Source organism: Triturus cristatus, chromosome 11 (assembly GCF_964204655.1).
Source record: "Triturus cristatus chromosome 11, aTriCri1.1, whole genome shotgun sequence".
NCBI classification, from domain to species: domain Eukaryota; kingdom Metazoa; phylum Chordata; class Amphibia; order Caudata; family Salamandridae; genus Triturus; species Triturus cristatus.
Window position 1 is genome coordinate 1111591727 of NC_140594.1, and position 19456 is coordinate 1111611182.

The 19456-nt window shown below is 42.4% G+C and overlaps 1 long non-coding RNA gene across 1 annotated transcript in view; it reads left to right on the forward strand.

Moving 5' to 3' along the window:
• The window catches only part of LOC146786108 (uncharacterized), a 145506-nt gene extending 134134 nt beyond the window's left edge, over positions 1-11372 (forward strand). The window contains exon 3 of the long non-coding RNA XR_014970850.1: positions 10481-11372. This is a non-coding gene — a long non-coding RNA (uncharacterized LOC146786108). The remainder of the gene's footprint in view (positions 1-10480) is intronic.
• The last annotated feature ends 8084 nt before the right edge of the window (positions 11373-19456 follow it).

Consider the following 19456-nt stretch of genomic DNA (forward strand, 5'->3'; position numbering starts at 1 on the left):
GGGTCTTCCTTCCCGCCTCGCGGGCCGAGGCAGGTCCGCACACGCCTCGGGGGTGGGGGGGACAGAGATGACCCCTCGACGCAGCCGCTATACGTACTCAGGCACCAGATCCAGTCACCGCCTCCGACCCGCGCTCCACTTGTATTCCGCGCCGTCTCACCGCACAACGTCCGCTCCCAAGGGGTCCACAGCGTACTCCAGTCCCCAGCTGCCGGCATGCACGTAGGCCACAATCTTCGGTGCGCACCCGCCTGGGCTCCGTCCGTCCGTTCCTTCCGGAGAGCAGCGCTATCGGCGTCCGGCACCTCCGGCTGCTGAGTAATGAAGTTTGAGGTACTATAAATGTGCGGATTTATGATCGGATTGATCGGGGAGTCGGTGTCACCGCCGGAGCTCCTCTAAGTTGCGGCCATGTTGATCGGCTGCAGGCCACGCTCCCGCATGTTACTTTCTTCACTAAAAAATTCAGTAGTAACCAGGAGAACTGCAAGGGTGATATCCAGTTTCTGGAGAATGGGCTATAAAAGCTTGTTTCAGCATGCAACCTCAAGGCCATGTAGGTAACAGTTCTTGGGTGCGGTTTAAATCTCAATCGCTCCCAAGATGCACTCAAAATCTTGAGGGATTCCTTGTCATATTTTGCCCTAGTGTTCATTCTATGAAAAAATATCAATCTTGCACAAGAGCAACAGCCATGCTTCTTTGCGCCAGTATATCCCTGAGTGTTGTCTAGGCAGGGGTGTGCAGAAGGGAGACCTTGAGTCCCAGTATGAACATGATTTGGAAACAATGGGCTGGATCTGGGGAGTCCTCTAACTGTACACACTGGGTTTGCAGGGCTTTGCTCTACTTGGTGATCAGTGGGGTACATAGCATAAGGCTGTTTACAGGGCATTGTACCTGGAGTGTGGCACAAGCCCTGACAGAAGAGAGATGAGGCCACCAGAGGCACATTAGGGACATGTGGTTCGAGCACAAGGGAACAAAACTAGGGTATCTAGGGGATCGAAAAACATGTGATTCTGACAAGCTGTGGATAAAGTCCTTATGAAATGTGTGTGTGTGTATATATATATATGTGTGTGTGTGTGTATACACAAAGTTAAAAACAATTTGTGCTTCATGCGTAACAATATGAAATCGAAGCAATAGTTCTTTAGTTAGTTTGATAGGGGATTCACTTTTTTTTAAAGGTCACATACGGTTGTGTCAAATATAAGTCTTGTCATCATCATCAAATCTTCACTGGTAGTCCATAAATGTAGAATATTCTCCCTGATTACAGGGACCCTTGGAACACTTTTACAAAAATATAGTCCAAATATTGCATTGAAGGGTAACAGATGTCATTATCCAAATGCCTATCCCACCTCTGTAGACTAAACAATCTCTATTTTTTTACTCAGTTTTGGTCTCTGTTTGTTACTACCACAAACTAGCAACATTGCAGCATCCAGACTAACCTGCCCTGCAAGTCAGAAAACATTACCAAATCAAACCCCTATATGAGAGAGAGAAAATATGAAGGAAGAAAGCCCCTTTAAGATTAAATATACAAAGGACTGAAAAATAGCCACTACTTCTTTAAGGAGCCTCAAAGACACATAAGGTGATGGGAGGAATGCTTGCAATTTTTCTAACCAAGAGCAATGGCTTGGGTAGCATTTCAACCCATTGTTCTTTTGCCCACCATGCTACCTCAGATTAATGCAAATCAGTCTTGGTCCTGCTCAAATTGAAACTGTCCAGCCAGAACTGCCAAGCTAGGTCCTCTCTGAATTGGAAAAACCAAGACCTGTTTTGCCATAGTTGGGCCTCATCGGTCGTGTGCAGCTTGGCTACAGTGGCACAGTGATCAAGGGACACACCCTCCTCTGGGCATACCCCTGGCCACCTAGGGCAGTACATCAAACACACAAAAGGTGATGAGAGAAATGCTTTCAATGTGTCTAACCACTGGCAATTACCTGGGGCAGTATTCCAACCCATCATTCTTTTGCTCACCATGCCACCTGAGATAAGACACATCCATATACAAATCGGACCTGGTCATTCCCCAATAGTCCAGTTCGAACAGAACTTTAAAGAGCTAGCAAGTTCCATCTCCCAGCATGCTTTGTACTGGCTGTTGCCTTGCAGGCTCAGGTCATTTTGCCATTCCATGAGGAGAAGATCTCTGAACACCTTAAGGGTTTCTAATCCCTATTTTCTGAGGTGTTTCCATAGAGTCTTATTGTTCTCTGCTTCATTTGATGTCTTACATCTGTCTGAAGCTTACTCTCCTTCATTTTTACATTGTTGAAGGGGGATTTTTTCGCCATACCTTCACTGTTTGTAAAGTGACCTCCCTGTGGGAGAAAGAAGGCTGCCTCTACTCCAAATGCTCTATGTGTGGTCTGTTTGCCTCTCTCGCATCTTGCAGAAGTGTGAGTTCTGTACGAAAATGACCAAATGAGCACTGAAGGACCCTGAGGGACTTTAGTTTTAGGGTAAACAGGCAGGACAGAGGAATAACAGAAAAAACATCCCAGACCAGCCAAAGAAAGTGCCTCTTCTAGCCATCCATGCGTATCCCCAGCAAAGAATCCCAAAAAGGGAGCTCTAGAGAGAAGAAGTGGACTTGCTGCCACGACCACTGATGCTCATTCTGCCATTCCTGAGTTGGCTGCTTGACTCTTTGTCTCTGCATCCAAGCATGGCTCAGCGACAAAAGCCAGTTCAACAGCAGGCAAAATATCGATGCCAAAGAAAGCGTTCCATCAATTGTCACAGTAGAAGCCCTCCTTAATACCAAAGTGATCCATGTGGTAATACTCTCCTTTGAGACATCCATGTTGACATCAGGACATTCGACGTCAAGACATTCTTCACGCTGCTCAAGAAAATCAATGCCAAGTGATGTCAAGACACTCGCTGTTAAAGAGGTCAATAGCAGTGCAGTCGACGGTGACAGTGCTTTCTTGTTCACTTCTGGGCAGCATCACCGCCACTTTCTCCTTTACCATCAAGATCACCAAAGATCCAACCTCCATTCCTACCTTTGAACCTACCATCAAGATCAGAGATTCAGAGGGGCACTTTGGTGTCCCTGTCAGAAAGATGACTCTGTCACTGTTACTTTCTAACTCTCCATCTGAAGTCAGTGATCACCCTGTTCAAGCACCTGTGGATTCCAATAGTGGACGCCAGAGGAAGAAGTCACCCTCCACATTTCGTAGTACTGTTCTTTGGATTCGGATTCTTCCTATACCTCATGTTCTCCAACTTCACCAATAGTTGCCTTTCTAGGTTGTTTCCTGTGGACCGCTTTGCAACATTCAAGAATGTATTTTTTAGGGATGCAGTGAAACAAAACATCCAGGTGGAAGATCACAAACAACAGTCTCTGATATTATGGGGGCACTGCACCTTGAGCTGCTCCAAGGCCTGTGCTGCCTATGGTACCCAGATTTGCAGAGGTGGCAGAAGGGAAGCTTCTCACTCCAGCCACTGTCAGAAAGCCGACACCTTGGCTTCTCAAGAAATACTGTGCTCCAGATCAGGGTCTGGTGTATCTATGTCAGTAACCCAAACCAGATTCAGTCATAGTCTCAGCTGGCAAGCAGAAGCATTAGAGACATCTGTCCTTGATGGAAAGCAACTGAATAAGCTCAGCAAGGTGAAAAGTCTGTGCAACCACAGTGCCTGTATTTAAGACGGCCAGAGCTGAAGCCTTTCTAGTGTGATATGACCCGGCCCTGTGGGAATCCTTGCATGGTTTTGCTGAAGAGCTTCCTAAAAAATGAAGACAGGATTTCATGGAGGTACTGTGAGGATTGCTGGCGTCCAATCAGGTCATCGGCACATCCATTGACTGTAGATTTCTGAGTTCTGTTTTGGCATTTCACTTGGACGCGCATCACTCTTGCGCTTAATATCACTGAAGTCAGATGCACAACTTAGGATCATAAACTTGCTATTTACAGGATCAATACTCCTTGGACCCCACACAGATGCTGAAATGCAGATGCTAAAGACTGAAGCTGAGACTGCTAAAGGAGTAGAACTGGAGGAGAAGAAATTTCTTTAGATTACAGTATACTTTCTGGGATTGCCATTACCATCCGAAGCAGAGGATTTACTCTCCACCCGTGGTCCTAGCAGCCTGAGCTGCAATGTAGACATCAACAGCAGTCCTCAACAATAGGAGAGCTGGCAGAGGTAAAGGGCCACAGAAACATCTGTGTGCTTCCTCCTTGGGGAAACCCCAGTCTCACTCAAGGCAGTGACCGAACTACTACTACTACCACTCCTCTGTGCTCTGATCCAGTGGGAGGGAGTATTTCTAATCATCTCAGAGAGTGGCAAAAGAGAACATATGATAAGTGGATCGAACAGATAATACAAACTGGTTACACTCTTCAATCAGGGGGGTAGAACTCCCATGGCCTATGTGTGGCACTTTAGATGCCTGTATATGTTTAAACCTGTAGTGTGTAGGTAACCATGGTAGTAGAATGATGTTATGTGGAATGCTTAGGAACTGTGGGGCTGGCAGATCTTGACAGACACTGATGGATGGGACCCTTCATGAAGAATAAGCCTACATGTTGAAACTGTCTCCTGGATTTTGTGTATAAATGCCTACTTGTTTCACTATGCCCAGGACTTATTGTTTGGGGTCAAGGACAGCACGTTTTCATGTTTATTTTGTTAAATGAACAGTTCGATGCAAATCCCTGCAGCATGAACCCCTTGGCTGCCAATTTAGTGTGCAATATGGTTGTGCGAAGATGATTGTTTCCCGGTGGGACAAGGTATGCGTCAGCTTGTATGTTCAAACTTGAACGTATGGTTCACCAGTGCGACATATTTACTGTTTGGGAAGGTACTCTAAGGAAAAACAGTGAGCTGTTAGCTCAGCTTGTATTCCTGACATTGATTCTAATATATAAACATGTATACATGTTTGGAAAATGTAACAATTTGGGACAAATTGGGTGAGACACCTTAACAACGCACCGAACAATTCAGTTACAACTGAGTAAGTCGCAATGAGGCAAGGTACAATGTGTTGCAGTTGCATCACAATACTCACACGGCTTCGGGATCCTTTAGGGACCCCCTGACAAAGGCTAGGGGGTCAGGAACTCTCTACCCTGCCGCCTTTTCACGTTCGCCACCTCTCTTTTTCACTCTCGCACCCAAAACAAACAAAATGGCGGCCGACACTTCCTGATTTCGACCGATTCGAACGTTGACTGACATGTAACCACCAATCAGAATTACGCTCGCGCACGCTAGGGTGCGCGCACGGTGCGCGGCTATAGATATTTGTGCTTTAACTACAATTTTCTCAGGAACTACTGAACAGATTGACACCATATATGCAAAAGGCACATGCCTGACCTGAGGACTACCTCTTTGCCAAATTTCAAGTAATTCTGTTCAGCCGTTCGGGCTGTACCTTCGACTAAAGGTCCTATGGGAAAATGCATGGGGAAAACGCGTTTTGGGACCCCCCTTTTTTCTCAGCCCCGCTTGACGAATCACCCCGAGACTTTTAGGGTAGGAGCTGAGCGGAGCGCCCCATTAGTTTTGAAAATTTTGCGAGGATTCGTCAACCGGTGCCAAAGTTATTCAAAATAGAATTTTCAGATTTCCTATGGGAACTCGGTCCTAACTATAACTATCTACTGGCGACCGCGCTTTATCCGTGAAAATGATGTTTACAGGATAAAAAGTCAACTGGGAACATGGCTTTTTTAAACTTAGAATGAAATTTCTGTTTAAATAAATGTCCCATTATTTATTTAAAAAACTTTTCCTGCGCATATTGGATAATATAAAAATATATATATTTTTATATTTTTTTATCTGACCGACTTTGCTCCTGGTAATTGGCTGGTTCAGCATAAATGTATCAGTCCATTTAAGAGAATATGAAAGAATATTTTGTTTTTATTTAGTGGCTGTGTCGATAAAGTTATTTGTATTTAGACAAAAAAATGGTAACTTTGTATGTTTACCTGTATCTAAGTCTGCCACAAAGTCTTTTGTTCATGTCTAGTGACCAGCAATTGGTGGATTCTATCATGTGACCTTTTTTTGTATTCGTTGTTTGTGTATTTTAACCCACACACTGAACGAGTTATCCATTGCATGATTAAGGCAGGAATGCCGAAACGCGTCGCAAAGGATTGAAATCATTAAACTGTGGATTTGGTGAGAACCGTTGGTGTCGGCGTCCTTTCTTTGATAGAAGACGGGAGTTGGAGGTTGATTTGGAGCCGCGCGCAACTGGGAAGCGGCATCGCCGACACACCCTCGTTCAGGTGCTTTCTTGGTTTATCCAGTTCTGTTTGATTGTAATGCGTGGAGCATAACAGAAAGCCCCCGTGGAGCACTGAAAGAAAAACGAACGTTAGCTTCCACGCACCAGGTGACTAGGTTGCGGAGTTGGAGCGTTGGCTAGCGCTTGGCTTACCGCGGACTGGTTCCTGCAGTGGAGCAACTGAGAATTTCGTGTCAAACCAGGGAGAGGGAGTTAGGGCGGGCTCGCCCTAATCAACGACCCATAACCACACAGAATCACTTCAATGATTTCACCCACTGCGAATGTTTCTTGAATTACGTGAGACATATATATAGAATTTTTTATGAACATTATGGATCAACTACTGATCGAGAGGGAGAATGCAGCCGGTCAGATGTTCTGTGAAGGACCGCTAAATATCAGCGTGCAGGTGAGCGAGCAACAAACGGAAAGCTCAACTGCTACAGATATCATGAGGAAGACAGAGGTCTCAAAATGGTGGGAAGTAAAATCGCTCACGCAGTATTTGGATGTAAAACGAATCCCGCGAGGATTAAGGATTCTAACAGCACCGACGTATGAAAACCCTGATCCGGAGATGTTACGCGAATGGGATGCAAATAATGCTCAATCATCAGCAAATATGCTAAAAATCCTGATTAAATATGCGAACTCGGATCGTGACAAAATACTCATTGAGATTAAAGAATTAGAGGAGAAACTGAAAACCGTAAGTGAGGCAACGGCAATTTCTAAATTTGAAGCAGACCTTCAAACACGCTTGGTTAAACATGAGAAAGGTATACGCGAACGAAAGGCAAATAAGTTCCATCGGGACAGGCTGGATTACGCCAGAGGGCAGATCTATACATTTGCGAAAAGATTTGACAACATACGCAAACAAAGGCTCTCCAAAGTATCGGCAGCACTCTCCAGTCGACAACTATTGAGCAACAATCAGGACGAACTGACGGATAAAAGCTCTGACATCAGCTCGGTGGTCAGCTCGGCAAGTGAATCAGAAGCAGAAGGAACAAGCCGCATCCAAGACGCAGCACCAACTGTTGTCGAGGAGTTTTTTTTTTTTATTGGTGGACAGGACAAAAAGTGTGAGACCAAGATTTCAAAAAACCAAAATCAGAGATTCGCCAGGAGACGGAAGAACAGGCGCCACGGCAATGGAACTGAGGTCAGGAACACGGAGGAAAGATTCTTATCAGCGCAAATAGGTATGGAGCCTTTGACTGTTATGAATTTAACTGATTTGACTCTTTCAGAAGAAGAAACTAGGATTCTTGCTTTGGGTCTGACATTCTGTATAAGAACTAATTTCAATTACATAGAAAGCAGAATAGATCTTTTTAGATTTATTAGAAAGTTGAAACTTAAAAAAGTTTTTGCACATAAAAAGGTTACTACAGAATGCACCGATGTTGAAGAATCTGCTAATCTTCAAATTAAAGACCTCGAAGCCCTAACTGTTCTACATCAATTACTTAAGGAGGGAGATGGCATCTACAATGATCCCGATGAGGGTTCTTCTATGGGGGAGGTGACTGGCCTTGATCTTTTTGATACTGTAGATACGGAATTCAGGCCCAAATCGACCTTCACCCCTAATACCCCCAGGGATACAATTGACCTTTTCTCGGATCTTGTGATTAAAGATTTTAAGACCATTTCATTAAAATCCAGCATTAACTTCCCCAGGAAGTGTAGTGAGTTTGAAAGAAAGTACCACACTGTTATGACTAAAATTAAAGAAAGACCAGACATTGTGACTCGACAGGCAGACAAGGGTGGTAACCTAGTACTCTGGCCTTTGGAGGCTTACAATAGGGAAGCAAGACTACAACTAAAAGACACCAACAGTTATCTTAAGGTCCCAGCAAGCAATGTAGAAGAGGTCAAATTAAAATATCATAAAGATCTCTCCAGATGGCGAGGACTGGGCCTTTTAACTCAGAAGGAATTTCTGTTTTTAAAAATTGATAACCCGGTCACTCCCATATTATATCTAATCCCCAAAGTCCACAAAAACAAGGAAACACCACCCGGGAGACCGATAATCTCTGCAATTGGCAGTCTATTTGAATCTACATCTAGATATTTAGACTCATTCCTCCAACCATGTGTTAAATCACTCCCTGCATATATTCAGGATACAGGGCACTTTCTCAGTAGAATTGCAGAGATTCAGTGGAAGGAATCATACATCCTAGTTACTATGGATGTAACCAGCCTGTATACGAGTATTGCGCATGTTGATGGTCTGAAAGCCACTTTACACTATTTGAAAACTAGACCTATTCAATTTTACCAACATTCTTTGATGCTTGTGGAGATGTGCAGACTATGTCTCACGAACAATTTTTTCCTCTTTGGAACAGACATGTACAAACAACAACGGGGCACGGCGATGGGCACCTGCTTCGCCCCCAGCTATGCTAATTTGCATATGGGCTGGTGGGAGGAGCAGGTGCTCAAAGTGGTGCACAAAACGGCCTGGGAAAATAACATCATTTTCTGGGCTCGTTTCATCGATGATTTATTTATGGTATGGGATTGGACCATTGCCAGCGCAAGTGAGTTTATAGATCATATCAATGATAATGATCTAAATTTGAGATTCACGGAAACAATTAGTAATTCATCAGTGCCGTTTCTAGATTTGGAAGTATATGTTGTGGGTGGGAATATTCATACAAAATCCTATAGGAAGACCTCGGCAGGAAACTCAATTCTGCACGCTGGTAGTTTTCACCCTCAGAGCCTGATAAAGAGCATTCCATATGGGGAACATATTAGAATGAAAAGAAACTGTAGTGAGACCAATGAATTAGCTAAAGCACAATCTGACCTCAATGCAAGATTTACACAAAGAGGATTCCAAGCCGAAACGTTGAATCAGGCCATGAAGAAAGTCGAGAAACTACAGAGACACCAACTCCTCGCACGGCCAAGTGAACAAACTGTAAGAGTGAGACAGGACAGGGGTGCAGTTATAAGACTCATAACTGGTTTTTCAGCTTACAAAGCCGATGTCAGACATAGTCTGACCAGGCATTGGCATTTACTTAAAGGGGATCCAATTCTAAACACCCTCATCCCAAATAGACCAATGCTGACATTCAGAAAGGCAAAGTCAATGAGGGATAAATTGGTGATAACGAGCCCAGAGTTAAAAACCAAACAAACTTGGCTTAGACCCAGCCCAGGCTTCCATCGCTGTTTTAAATGTAAGGCATGCAAGATTGGGAAAAATGAAACTCAAGTGTCCTCAACTCTGATAATCAACCCATGGAAAATCAGATGTTCACTCAATTGCAGAAGTGAGTTTGTAGTTTATGTTTTGAAATGCTCCTGTCCCAAAATGTATGTGGGGAGCACGATACACATGGTACATATTCGGATTCTACAACACCTTAGGGCAATTAATAATAAGGATCCAAATTATGCAGTTGCCCGGCATATTCATGAATCCCACAATGGAAATGCTAATGAGTTGTGTTATTTTGCTATTGATCAAGCTCCTAAATCCCGGAGGGGAGGCAATAGGGAGCGGAAATTAAGACAACTTGAATCCAAATACATCATCTTATTCAACACCAGGGTGCCGCATGGCTTGAACTCTGAAGAAGATTTACATGTTCATTTATGAATTATCTCTTTCAGATAGGATTATCCATATGTTCTTCATTTTATTGATACTGTATTTTATATTGTTTTAAAGGTCGACTTTAGTTTCCACCGGCATTATTCAATTAATAATTAAGCAGGCTTTTTTCCTTCACTACAAGTGTGTGAACTTATTATCATAATTGCAAAGCACCATGTTGATTCTTAGAGTCGTTTTAGTTCCGGTGTCTGGTCCCCATGTACAACAAGATTATATTTGACAGAGGCTAATCTACACATCAGTATTATGTAAATATGTACTTATAGGCACTTGCACTTTATGTACAGGGTTTTACCATTTGATATGAACAAAGTCTCTCTGATAGTTCAATGAGAAGGTATATAAAGTTAATTTAACAATACATTTTTCTATCTATTTTAAGATATAATATTTCAACATATTTTAGATTTATTTATTGGTTTATAAAAATAAGATAGTATTATAAGGGCAGGAGTTGTGAAGACCTTTTGGAATTTTAAAAATTTCTAAATTACTTTACCTTTTAGGCTTCCTTTACAATCAAGAACATTTCAGAGAGAGAGGCATGTGATTGGAGAATACAAGGATTAAGAAGTTACACCATGACACCCACCCTCTTCGGAATAATAGTTCATTGAAAGCCCTGTCAACTTGTATAGGGAGAAATAATTGGGATACAGACTTGACAGCAGATTGGGTGTTATTTCAGGCCCAACCATGTCACACTGGAAATAAGTAATTAAGTCACCGGAAGTAATTGTTTGCCTAAATATGATGATTGGGTAGTATTTAACTAAAGGAAATTAGCAACGTGAAAGGTATGCATACTAATTAACATTTGTGGCAGGCTAAGATTATTATGACACAATTTCCACAGCCTATAGAGCAAAGTGTTTAGATTCATTTTTAGTACACATTATGCGTTGAGTTGCAATATCCCCCTTTTTTCTTGAAACTGCACTATATTTGCTCTTTAGGAGAGAAGCACTATGCACTTTATCCGTGAAAATGATGTTTACAGGATAAAAAGTCAACTGGGAACATGGCTTTTTTAAACTTCGAATGAAATTTCTGTTTAAATAAATGTCCCATTATTTATTTAAAAAACTTTTCCTGCGCATATTGGATAATATAAAAATATATATATTTTTATATTTTTTTATCTGACCGACTTTGCTCCTGGTAATTGGCTGGTTCAGCATAAATGTATCAGTCCATTTAAGAGAATATGAAAGAATATTTTGTTTTTATTTAGTGGCTGTGTCGATAAAGTTATTTGTATTTAGACAAAAAAATGGTAACTTTGTATGTTTACCTGTATCTAGGTCTGCCACAAAGTCTTTTGTTCATGTCTAGTGACCAGCAATTGGTGGATTCTATCATGTGACCTTTTTTTGTATTCGTTGTTTGTGTATTTTAACCCACACACTGAACGAGTTATCCATTGCATGATTAAGGCAGGAATGCCGAAACGCGTCGCAAAGGATTGAAATCATTAAACTGTGGATTTGGTGAGAACCGTTGGTGTCGGCGTCCTTTCTTTGATAGAAGACGGGAGTTGGAGGTTGATATATATATATTACCTACTGGCGGTCGCCAGTAGGTAGTTATAGTTAGGACCCTCTTACCATAGGAAAACCGCAACATTCTATTTTGAATAACTTTGGCGCCGGTCGACGAATCCTCGCGAAATTTTCAAAATAGGTGGGGCGCTGCGCTCCGCTCCTACCCTGAAAGTCTCGGGGGGATTCGTCAAGCGGGGGCTGAGAAAAAAGGGGGGTCCCAAAACGCGTTTTTCCCATGCATTTTTCCATAGGACCTTTAGACACAGCTACAGCCCGAACGGCTGAACAGAGTTCCTTGAAATTTGGCAGAGAGGTAGTCTACAGGTCAAGGAAGTGCCTTTTGTAGGTTTGGTGTAAATCTGTTCAGTAGATTCTGAGAAAATAGCCTTTAAATCAATATATATATCTGAGCCAGCCTATGGTGCGCTTACGGTGCGCTTACCGTACGCGTACGGTGACGTGCGCGAGCGCGATTCTGATTGGCTGTTAGATCTAAGTAAACATTCGAATCGGTCGAATCCAGGAAGCGGCGGCCGCCATTTTCTCTCTCGCACTCTGAGTGGGGCAGCAAAAATAAAGCCAAAAAATGTCTAAAGGGGCAGTATATTGAGATCATAACCACCCAGCATTGATATAGGGGTCCCCAAACAACCCCCAAGGCCAAAAAAAATATTATTTTTTTTTTCGAAAAATCGCCGATTACGCTTACCGTACGCGTACGGTAAAAATTAAAAAAAATTAAAAATTATCCACACTCTCCCCACCCCGTGTGCAAATGGTGCCCGAAGGGCACCATTTGGGGATTGGATATTTCACCTGTGAAATTAATAAAGAATACATTTCACAACGATGCGCATAATATGTCCCCCATGTGCGCACGGTGCGCGAAGTGCATCGTGCGTACATGGCCTATCCCGCATAACGTGGGCACGCGGTGCGCGCAGCGCACCGCGTGACCACCGTGCGTGCACGGCACTAACTGCGTAAAGTGGGCGCGCGGTGCGCGAAGCGCACCGCGTGCTCACTGTGCGCGCGCGGTGCGCGAAGCGCACCGTGCGCGCACGGAACGAACTGCGTTAACTGGGCGCGCACGCCACGAATGGCGTAAAGTAACTTAGCATTTAAAAAACCGTACAAATTCACTGAAAAAACCATAGGTTTCACACACGTTATAGTTAGGAATTAGCATTTAAAAAACCTTGCAAATTCACTGAAAAAACCATAGGTTTCACACAAGTTATAGTTAGCTGTACATTTCACTCGCAAAAAACCAATGAAATTCCCCCGTTATAGTTAGTACAGGCAACTATAACTCACGCGACCGCAATCCTCTGCTGATGACATATGTGTCTTTATGAAAAAAAAATATTTGTAATATATGTATAGCTAAAATTTAATGGAAGAAGACATGGGCAAATAAGTGTCTAAATACAGTATTAGCATCAGCAGAGGATTGCGGTCGCGTGAGTTATAGTTGCCTGCACTAACTATAACGGGGGAATTTCATTGTTTTTTTACGAGTGAAATGTACAGCTAACTATAACTTGTGTGAAACCTATGGTTTTTTCAGTGAATATATATATATATATATATATATACACATACATACATACACATACATAGGTGCTCAGGGACCATCACCCCCGAATCCTCCATAACATTTTTTTCTCTTAAAAAAAAAACACTGACATTCCAATGGGCTGTTTAAAGTGGATAGTGCATTTATTTATGTGCTGGGACTTAATGTGTTTCAAATAATCTCTGTAACCTTATGTATATTTTAATATAAAAAATAATGCACTATTATGTATAAATATGGGAAAAGAGATGATTAAATAGTAAGAGTTTATCAAACAATTATATTTTTTAAATTATTTTTATTTATTATGCATGTTTAATATTTTTTGTAGATTTCAGCTTATACTTGTAAATTGTATTTGTTACGTTTTTTTATCCTGGAGAAAACAGGCAAAACTCTTTTCAATTGTATTTTGTTTCATTTTCTGGTTAGATAAATCTTTTTTATTACCTGTATTTCCCTGTGAGAAAAATAGTTGTTTTTAAAGTACCTTATGGTGAATTTTGTACAATGCACAATTTATTCATTTCAATGCATTTGAAAGCATTGTGGATTGCATTGTGTTAGACATGAAAGCCTTGGGGTGCTTTTAACCTCAAACCTTTTGCCTTCACACCTCCTGTTTTTGTTGGCAATAGGACTGTTTACCATGCTAACCAGTTCTAAAGTGTTTGTGTTCTCTCCCTAAAACACAGTAAAGTTGGCCTACACCAGATTGGCACAGTGGTACAACATGTTCCGAGGGCCTGTAATTTAAATAATACTATTGGGACTGCAGCACTAATCGTGCCACCCACTGAAGTAGCCCTTTAAAACATGTCTCAGGCCTGCCACTGCAGCCTGTAGTGCAGTATTAATCAGCTATTTCGACCTGGCAAAATAAACCTTTCCGTTTTAATACATAAAAAGTCACCGCTATGGCAGGCCCTAAAAGAAATGGGGCAGGGTGCATTGCATTGTATTTAAAAAGTAGGACATGTGTTTTTGCATTTTACATGTCCTGGTGGTGGAAACCTTCTTAAATTTGTTTTTCACTACTGTAAGGCCTCTCTCTCCCTCCCATTGGATAACATTGGGTTACATTTTTACATTTAAAAACAGCTAATGTTTGATTCGGAACAGATATGAATGTCAAGTTTGGACTCAAATGAATTTTAATTTTAAATTATTTTTTTATGGTAAAGTCGGATTTTACCTCTCAATTCTGAAAAATGACACTTTTAGAAAATTGACATTTTCTTGTCCTAACAATTTGGTGCCTGCAGTCAGTGTCCTCATTCACATGACCTGCTGGTAGGCTTTGTATATTCCTCCCAGACAGTGAGACGACTAGGGCTTAGGTATGGGCAGGATGGGTAGGGGGCATAGCTGTTCCCTGTCCCGACTGCACTTCAACAGAGGCTGCATCCAGCACACTCAAAGAAACCCAACACTAGTCTTTTGTCACTATAGCCTTCTTGCAACCTTGACAGGGGAAAGGAAGGAACTTTCCAGAACCATATAAGGGGGGTTAGCCCAGAAGGTCCCCCTACTTCAAAGACTGACACCAGATATAAATATTGGACCCTCAGAGCAACTTTTCAGTATACTCCTGGACCTGTGGAGACATCAGGAAGACTGCATTTGACCTCAAGAAGACTGCCCTGCTGCTTGAGGCTTGCCTTGCACCGCAGAGGACTACCATGCTGCTTGAGACCTGCCTTGCTGCTTGAACACAAGACTCCTAGAGTGACTCCAAGGGCTAGTTGGCTGGCCTTCTTTGTGAGCTACAGGGACATAACAAGCTCCAGAGAGCTTGAACCCTGTACCTGGTCTCTGCTGGAGTGAGTCCTGGACCCTAAGTGGTGCCCCTGTGGTCCTGGCCCCTTGGAAATGGTATTGTAGAGGCTGCTCCTGACTAAACCTAAAAGTTAGAAAAATGTTTCACTAAAAAGTGGCCTGAGAACTGACAGAAGACCGGGATCTGCCCCAAGGTGCATTGCTGGTTGGCCTAAATCCCTGGTAGCTCCCACTAAGATCTTCTCCCCAGCAGCAAATCCTGTCCAGCAGGACCTCTCAGCGAAGGCATGCGGCCTCGTGAAACCCTCATCTAGTACAGCCTTCAGCTTCGTCAATGGAGATTTTCAACAGATTTTCTGCAGTTGGAAATCTTTACCGTGACTCCGTTGAGCAGCTCCCAGACGACAATGCCTCCTCCTCGGGCACCTCCATCCCACTGAACTTCACCTTCTCAGGAACTTTTCTTCAAAAGTTGTTCTAAGTCCAAATGTAAGCAGAGAATGGACCCAATCAATCTTGTGTTGCCAAACCGCACTCCATTGCGGTCGGCCTTACCTTTTGACTTTGTGCATGACAAGATACCAGTGGTTGGCGCATTTATCTTTTAGGCAGAATTTGTCACTAAAAACTTTAAAAATTCATAACTATGGTTCAGATCCTGGGGGTGTCGGGCACTTGCTTCGGCCTCCTTAGGATGTTACGGAGGTTTCTTCCTCTCTTATCGGAGGAGCACAGGAAGCTGACTGTGCAGGCCCTGATAGGCTCTAGGCTAGATTATTCAAACGTTCTGTACCTGGGCCTGCCAGAGTACCTGCTACAGCGGCTCCAAATTGTGCAGAATGCTGCGGCGAGAGCGATTTTTGGATTGAATAGACGCGTTAGTGCTGCGGGCTTGCTCCAGACCCTGCACTGGCTCCCAATCCGCAAGCGGATCGCCTTTAAGGCTTTGACCCTGACATACAAGGCCCTCCATGCGACGGGAGCTAAGTACCTCCAAAGGAGACTTGCCTTCTACCGACCGGCTCGCTCTCTGAGATCAGAATCCCTGTTTTTGGCGATCGTCCCGCGAGTGAAGAGAGTGCGCTTGGGAGGTTGCTCCTTTGGACTACTGGCGCCACAGCTGTGGAACTCTCTGCCTCTTACACTTAACATAACATAACATACTGATTGGATTTAATTTGTTTTGGTGTCAAAGTATTCATAAAAAATTGCTCTATTTCCCAAAATTAGTTTGGGATTTTTCTTGTGTTGTCTTTTCGCTTTATTACTGTTTGGGTGCTGCATACATAATTAAGACAATGCATTTAGCCTGACTGATTTTGTGCCAAGCTACCCACGGATTAAGCACAGGCTACTTTATTGAGTTTTTCTGTTTCACCCTGACAAAGATTGTGGTTATTGCTTGGGAAGGGTTTCCACCCACCTCAGCCACTTACAGGTTCTAGTTGTACATGCCATACACATAAAAAATGCTTGTTATAGTATGAATTGTTGTGCCTGCTATGTACATTGCTATAATGTAGTGCTGAGTGTCATAGGGACGTAGTGAAGTAAAACCAGCAATTTGTTATGCTCCTAGTATGTTTCTTGATTATATACAATTATATGCATTAGAATGAAAGTACGCTTGGGGTTCAAAATGCACTCAAATAATATTTGCAATTAAAAAACAGACAAAAGTCACAGCTAGTTTTATGGAACTATCATACATTTTTAAAGGACATCTGTAAATACCATTTCCTCTAAGTCATCAGTCAACAGAGCATGTTTGATGCAGATCAGCATTTAAAAAAAATAATAATATTGGAGACTCAATGTCAAAAGAGTAAGGGCACTGGTATTGGCGACACGGAAAATAAAAATAAATACAATGTAAGACCACATCTCGAGTTAAAAAAATAAGAAATTAGAAGCAGCATTCATAAGTCAGAAAACTGCCAGGCAGCACTATGACATTACATTGGTGCAGAATTGTGACTTTCAGGAATTTACAAGTTTACAGAATGAGGCCTGGAAACTATACTTTCTGGCAAACGTTAGTGAATTCCATTTTTCTATGAGCAGATATAAACACATACGTTTCCTCAAGCTAAAAACCAAGATAGCAAGTGCAAATTATTTTCTTTAACTTTTTTTCATTTTCCTCATGGAGAAACGCATTTTCTTACATCCCATCTTATTTCTTTTAGAAGAGATGGTCCGTTGATCCCCCAGAAAAACATTTTACCCCTCACCTTAACAGGAGTAAATTTACATCATTTTCCAGTAAAAGAATGGGTTGGAGAAGAGGTGGCGAGGGCCCTTCAACATGGACAACCTCACAGGGCATTCCAGTCCTGTAATTACCATGTCCCATCTACTTCAGTCCTCTCTGAGTAGATTTTCTTACTCAAAAATCATAATGTGAGTAAATCCTTTTGAGTGTTAAACTAACAGTTGCATTTGAAAGGCGCTCTTGCGGGCATAAGTAGCTTCGAGAATCGAGTCCATACAATTTGAAATATGACAAGACATTGCAGGGTTTTATCTAGTTGCAAAATGTAAACCAATCATTAAACTAGTGCTTGCTATATACTTGCCATTATGGAAAACAAAGGAACTGAGTAAGATTGAGATGAACTGATTGGCCCAAGAATTACACAATGTGTTTTAAGTGGAAGTAGGTCAGACTCATTGGTCTTGTTATTGATGTTCAGTTGGCAATCTAGGGACTGGATCACAGATATAATCTTAGTTTATGTACAGTACCATTTTGTGAAATCAAGTGAATGCCTAAAAGTAAACTTGCCAAAGCATTTTGCTAGATGATTTGTTCGGAACTAAAGAAACAGAACAGTGGCTCAGTTAGAACAATAGCCTATCTTGATCTTTGCTGCAGTTAGAACTCGGGCTTAACAAAAGCAATTTCATATTCAGAGCTCTACTGTACTCAGACTGTTGCCTTTAACAGAGGCCATTCATAAACTGATCTCACGAATATTCATGTTTGGCATTTGGTATAATCAGAAATGTGGAATAATCAGAACCTTACTAGAATTCAAACCCTGACATTGCACGAACCTGCCATAATGTTATCAGAGCTCTGATATTGGAACACTGGCATAGTTTGGCACCTCAATGCATGGCATCTGTTCGGACAGGAATGTCCTGTGCGCGGTGTGCTGTCATGTCAGAGTGCCCAACCGCGAGTGTTTGTCATTTTGGTTTTTGGCTTTTTGGTGACTGGGTCACACTAATCTAGCATGTGCACAAACGCGTAGCCTGGTATGTTGGCGTTAGTGCTCTCCTGGACACGGAGGGCTGCAACAAGCACACTCTCAACGGACTGCAGTCCCTTTCACGTGTAGTAGCCTGTACAGCAGTGGTGCATCGTAAAAGGTGTCTGTGATCATATAGTTGTGACCAGACCTTTTTATCTGTCTCACAGATGTGCCATAATAGAGAGAGAGGTTCTGTGGAAGCTGTCCTACTTTTTAACTGAATACTAAGTCTGGAGGTAAGAGCGAAGTGCCTTTAGCGCCCCTACCAGTTGTAGGTGTTCCATTCGAGCAGTGTGACTAGACATTGTTGGTCCATTCGATCCAGCCTTAACATCCGGCAAGAAATACATATTGGTTATGATGGAGCGGGCCACCAGGTATGCAGACTCAGGACCCCTGAGAAGCACAACGACAAAGATGGTAGCTGGGGCTCTTTCCTATGGTCAGATTTCCCAAGACAGGGATTTCAGACCAGGGAATCAATTTCATCTCCTCTTATATGAGGAAGATGTGGGGTAGTAAGTTGGTGTGACATACCATTTCTCCAGGGCATACCATCCACAAACTAATGGGTTTGTTGAGAGGCTCAACAAGACCCCCAAGAGCCTAAGGGAAGGTCTACCAGAGAACCTCAGGATGAAGTGGGATTTTCTCCTGCCATGTCTCTTGTTCGCCTACTGTGAGATTCCACAGAAGGAAGTGGATTACATTCCCTTTGAACTTATGTTAGTGCCCAGTGTGGGGCCTGCTCATCTTGATTAGAGAAGGGTGGGGGGGGGACTCCTAAATTACCTAAAAAGGATGTGATGAACCATGTAGTTGCGCTCAGGAAGTTGAAGGTGCAATACATGGGTCAGGCAAAGCAAACATTTAGGCTAGCCAAGAGCTTTTTTTCTTTTTTTTGTAACAAATGTTATTGAGTTTTGTTGTAAATATAGCATCAAGCATGAGTATTATGTCGTAGTACATTTCAGTATATTACATTGGCCATATTATAACATATATTATTAAGTTATATATAGTGTTGAAAGCAATGTGTATTCTTGAGCATACAATAGAAAGCATGTCTGCGATCATTAAGACTGCCCGTAAGCTGTAATCCATCGTTCCAATAGTGTCTGTATCGGATATTCTAAAACTCTGTTGGTTCATACCATTAATAACAAAACAACCCCCCTTAACTAACTAGCGGGGCAATCACTGTAACAGCCAGTTGTGGGAGGGACTGTAGGGAAATGTCTACTTGTTTCTGATTCTCAAGCACTTACATTGAGTAGGCATCAATTTTGTGGTATAGGAATGTTGTGAGGTGGACGGGTA